At 36.0% G+C, this 5,630-nt stretch overlaps 1 non-coding gene across 1 annotated transcript; it reads right to left on the bottom strand.

Moving 5' to 3' along the window:
• Window positions 1–3,727: 3,727 nt before the first annotated feature.
• Window positions 3,728–3,834, bottom strand: LOC145110377 (small nucleolar RNA R71). The gene has a single exon (XR_013709757.1). It is a non-coding gene; the product is annotated as a small nucleolar RNA R71 (small nucleolar RNA).
• Window positions 3,835–5,630: the final 1,796 nt, after the last annotated feature.

Genomic DNA, 5,630 nt, shown 5'->3' with positions numbered 1-5,630 from the left:
TACCTTTTGATAGTAGCAAGAATCTTCAACTTCAAGAGCTTAGTATCACAAGTGTAATACCTCTAATGGATTACAAACACCAAGGCAAGAAGATGATTGAGAATAGAAGGGATGGAGGCACAATTTCGGCTATAGGAACTCTAGGGTTTCTTCTGGTAGACGAAATATGCAGCCCTAGTGGTCCTTAAATAGCTGAGTTGCTAGGGTTTCAGTCAAAACCCTAATTGGATATCTTACGCCCTAAGCAGCTCCAAGAACCTTCTGGAATAGGGCCCTTGGACGATTTCTCAGTGGGCTTCCACCTTGAAATCGTCCACTCCCTTAATCCATAAGATTCACAGCCCAAATTCAATTATCTTATAATTGGCAGTTCCAATCCCCTTTATTTAATTAATCTCTTTTAGCCACAAAATTAATTCTTAATTAATTCTTGACCAGTATGAAGTACACAATATGATTTCTCCGTTAATATATTATTCATATAATATATTAATAAACCATAATATCCTCTCTCTCCATAAATCATCCTGTCCAATTGCTTTGGTGAAGGCAACCCAAAAGGACCATCCTACAACCGGGTCAAGTACATACCACATATAGTTATGGACTTAGACATTAATCCAACATTATTTATACAACATATCAAGTTTCTTACAACTTGTCTTGGCCTATTAGGATCTTAATGACTCTCTTGGTCAAAATGACCAATTAATGGATCATAAATTCTATCATCTAAATTCCTACCTCTTAATCTATTCCAACCAATTAATTAAGAATCACATACTACCTAATTCATTACAATCTAATCTATTGCATCAATTTACCACTCTCATTAGCTAGGGTTTCAAACCCTAACTAAATATATATGGATTTCACCATGGAAATCTGAAGGTATGTATCGATCGGATACACTTCAGGTATAAAGAACAAAAGTAAACTAATATAAGCAAACAAAGAACAGAAAGTAAATAACACAGGGAGTTCTACAAATCTTCTTTCACCAAGAAAGGATTTGTCTTCACCAAGAAGACGGTTTCTCACAAAGACGGTCTCTAAGACAAACTCAACATTAGGATTTACCCTAATGTTGATTATATACTAATCTATACAAGTACATCCCTTGATTTAATGGATTGTATCTAATCTATACTAAGAACCGATCCTCATTAAGGATATTCGATATGCTATCTATTCTATACTTATCTATATCATTACCTAATATATAAAAGATTACATAGAATAATGATACTAAACACGGACGCTTATGGACTTGATACGTTGGCGCTGGCGGTTATATAGACGCTGACGATAACAGATAGCATATAGAGTGTTTAACTCATAAGATCATAAGGTGTGACCTTACAATATCCCCTATCTGATGATGTCAAAACTTATCTTCTTCTTCAGAGTCATTAGAAGAACCATTGTAGAACTTGTCAGCTTCTTTCAGGATCTCAGGCTTGACTCATCTGAATTCATCAGTTTGAAGTTCTTCCAATCTTTTACTAATTTTGATATTGCCATATTTATACACATTTTAGGGAATATTTTAACACATTTTAAATAATATTTTGGTTAATTGCAAAGATATGTGATAGTTATTGAGTTAATTTATATTTTACAGCCAAATAGGACACTCTTGAAGATAAAGGACCAGAAGTGACAGACATTGGAACTTTGGAGGATTCAAGCTTAAAAGAAGTGAAATCTCGCAAAATATCAAGATCACGACGTGAGACATCAATTCTCACGACGTGGGGAGGGAGTTTATAGAAGATTAGTATGCGAAAGTCAGATTCCTTGAACGATGCGGATTAACACCAAGCTCACGACATGAGACTCCTATCTCACGACGTGGGCCGTGTATATTCAGAAACTATATAAATCCCTTTGTAATTACGATTTGGAAAGGTTTTGGGAGAGAAGATATTCGGAGATACTCAAGAATTGAGGTCAGAAACCTGCGAAAATCATTCCTTTGGGAGGATAAAGTGTTGAAGATTGAGGAATTGAAGAACAAATCATTACATTCGGTTTGCATTACTTGAATCATGTCAATTCCTATTGAATTTGTGTGTTTGCTTCCAGTCATGAGTAGCTAAACTAGTTTACCTTCGTTTACCTAGATGAAACCTTAGAACTATGGTTTAGTTTATTATTTTATGGATTTTATAAAGTTGGATTTATGCTTGTGTTTTATTATCATTACCTATCATGTTAAAGTTTGTAACTTTGTTGCTTAAATTCAAGTTTAGTGTAGCTTAGTGACCATTAAATTACATGAACTTGTTTACCTAGTAGTTTAGTGACCATTAAATTTCTAGAGCTAGGAGTGACCACATCTAGATTTAGTAATAAAAGTAACAAACTTAGCTGTCTTGGAGAGCATAATTGTGATCATAATTGTGTTTGTTTAATTGCCTTAGATAAATCTTACATATCCAAATTATAATTAATAACTAATTCTGTGTTTTTTGGTGTATGACCATACGTACTAGTACATGAATTGGTGAAAATATTAGTATATTGGACCAAGATTGCTAATTAAAATAATTGGTAACCAACTTTATTAATCCATAAATAGTAACTAACCATAGGAAAAAAGTGGATTCGAAACTAAACGAAAGCTTTTTTAAAATATTGAGTAAAACCGTTTTTAGTTGAGTGCTTAAGTTTATCCGAACTTGAAAAGCAGATAAAAACCCCTTTTTAACTATTGTTTGCTTTTAGATTAATCTTTAGTAGTTATTTTAGTATATTAAATCTGTTCCATGTGTTCGATACCCGACTATTCGTGCTATACTATTTGTGATTAGGTCCAGTGCCTTAGACATAATAGTTAGTTAATTAGTTGGTTAAAACTATCATATAGATTTTACGCATTAAGTTATTGGCGTCGTTGCCGGGGAACGACTATTTCAGTTATTAGTTTAATTGCTTTAGGTTAATCGATCATTTTTGTGGGGTAAAACCCGCAAAAAGGTACTTTTTGGCATTAGTTAAGTTTCCTGAAATACTTAACTCATGAGGTGAGCTCCCATAGCTCACAACGTGAGATCTGTTATCTCAGAATTTTATTTCGTTTTTTTATTTAGTTTTAGTTCATTTTTACGTTTTTGTTTTTGTTTCAGTAGTATATGAACCCGCGGATCAAACACACCATTGACACCACCATTTGAAGATCCTGAGTCAGAATTCCATAAAAAGAAGGACAAGCACGTAGGAGGATCAAGCAATAAGCCGAAAAACGAAAGCACATTCGAAAGCTTTGAGAAGACTCCTAATAAAAAGGAAGCTGGTTACGACCCCAAAACAGAAACAAACAAAAGTAATGAACCTGAAAGCGAGCCCAAAAACAACATGACTAACATTGATGACATGACGATGGAGGCATATAAGAAGAGAATACGTGAGGACACCGGTCCAAGGCTTGTGCAACCTACAATTCGCGCTAAAGGGGCACATCCTTTCCGCACTAAAGGATATTCCATTCTCTGAAAAAGATCATGAAGATACATACAAGCACCTTGATGAAGTCAATGACATCGCTGACTATTTCAATATTCCGAATGCACCACGAGAAACTGCCTTGTTAAGAATGCTTCTGGTTACCTTCAAAGGAGCAACAAAAGATTTGCTAAAGGCACTCCCAACCGGTTCAATCACCACATGGGCATAAATGCGTGAAGAATTTCTCCAACAATTTTTCCCACCATCAAAGGTTTCTAAACTCAAGAAATCCATAGCCAATTTTGAGCAACAAGTGGGAGAATCTTTATATGAAGCATGGGAGAGGTATAAGGGGTTACTAAGGAATTATCCCTAAAATGATCTAAACGAGCAACAAGAAGTCTCGATCTTCAATGATTGGTTAAACCAAACGACAAGACAACTCCTTGATTCTCAAAGACCATTAACAAAGAAAAATCCTGCTTAAATTAAGGAGCTAATCGAAGAATTATCCAAACATTCAAGGGAGTACCACAACCCAAGACAAGACAGAGCTAGGGGAATTGGAAATGATGCTTCGGAAGACATGGCATCTGTTTTGGCAATGTTGAGTAACATGGATCAAATAATGACGAAGATGGACCAATCCATACACGCAATACGGGTGGGGTGTGAAATTTGCAATGGGCCACATTTGACTAAGGATTGCCATTTAGACGAAAACGGGAATATGAAAGTGCAAGTTTGCTACTCTAGTGGAGACCGATATGATGAAGATTGGAGAAAGCCAAAAAAAAAAAGAATGGTTGCCCTATGAAGAGTACAAGAAACAAAAATAAGAAAAATATAGGCAAACCGGCCGAGGATTTTACCAAAAAGAACAACCACAAACTGAGAAGAAAGTGGACTTAGATTCAATGCTTCATAGATTCATGGAGGCTTTTGAAAAATGACACGATGCATCTAATGTTACCATTAGAAGCTAACAAGCTTCCATCAAAAATATTGAGATTCAACTCGAGCAATTGACCACACTAGTTCACGAACGGTTACCACCTAAATTTCCCAATCAAAAGAAGCAATCACATGTCATGGCCATATCCACTGAAGAAGACACTATTTATGAGTTCTTGGATGCATTAGAAGAAGACACAAAGCAGCCTGAATCACAGCCAAAGCGGACGAAAATCAGAGAAAAAAATGGTGCTAAAACACCGACCTCGTGGTGTGAGGATACAACCCTCACTACGTGGGCTTGGTCTAGGCAGCAAAATTTTTCTTGTGCTCAAGCTTATCAACCTCCTTTACCATTTCCTTCTCGAGCCAGAGTGCATCCTTTGGAACAAGAACATAAAAAGTTTATGCAACAAGTCAAGGGTGTTCCAATAAATATTCCATTTATTGAATCCTTAGCCAAAGTTCCCGAATATGCAAAATTTCTTCAAGATTTACTCGACACTCGCCAATAATTAGAGAAGACCTCCAATGTAGTTCTTAGTGAGCAAAGTTCCATGGTTATTATGGAGGGAATACCAAAGAAAATGGGAGATCTCAGACGCCTTAAACTTCCATACAACTTTGGAAATAACATGAAGACATTTGCATTAGCCGATTCTGGAGTGAGTTTTAATGTGACGCCATATTCGTTTTACCAAAAGCTCAACCTTCCAGAATTGAAGGCCACAAGGATGACAATTCATATGGCAAATTGTTCGGTGACTCATCCTCAAGGAATCATTGAAGATATATTGGTAAAAATTGGAAATTTTATTTTTTCAATCGATTTTATGGTGCTAGACATGAAAGAGGATGAAGATGTACCTATTATCATTGGACGCCCATTACTCAATACCACGCGAGCCTTGGTGGATATTCGTGAGTCAAAGCTTACCCTGCGAGTGGGAAATGAGGAGATGACATTTGGTGTTGAAGACGGATTCAAGAAGGATAAAGCACAAAATGAAGTGTTCTATATGGATGAAGATAATGAGCTTGAAGAGTTAGAAAAATTGATGGAAGAAGAGATTCATACAAGAGAACAAGTCAAGCGTACCAAGCCAAGAGCTTCAATTCCAATGGTCTTTGAGGTTTTCGCCTTTAAAACACCAAAGTTTCAAGAAAAGGAAGAAAGTGAAGAAACTATTTTATCATGTGATGGCGAATTAAGTGAAAATGATATT

The sequence above is a fragment of the Lactuca virosa genome, chromosome 4 (assembly GCF_052849685.1).
Source record: "Lactuca virosa cultivar CGN04683 chromosome 4, Lactuca_virosa_CGN04683_v6, whole genome shotgun sequence".
NCBI classification, from domain to species: domain Eukaryota; kingdom Viridiplantae; phylum Streptophyta; class Magnoliopsida; order Asterales; family Asteraceae; genus Lactuca; species Lactuca virosa.
This window is presented reverse-complemented; position numbering and strand designations above follow the sequence as displayed.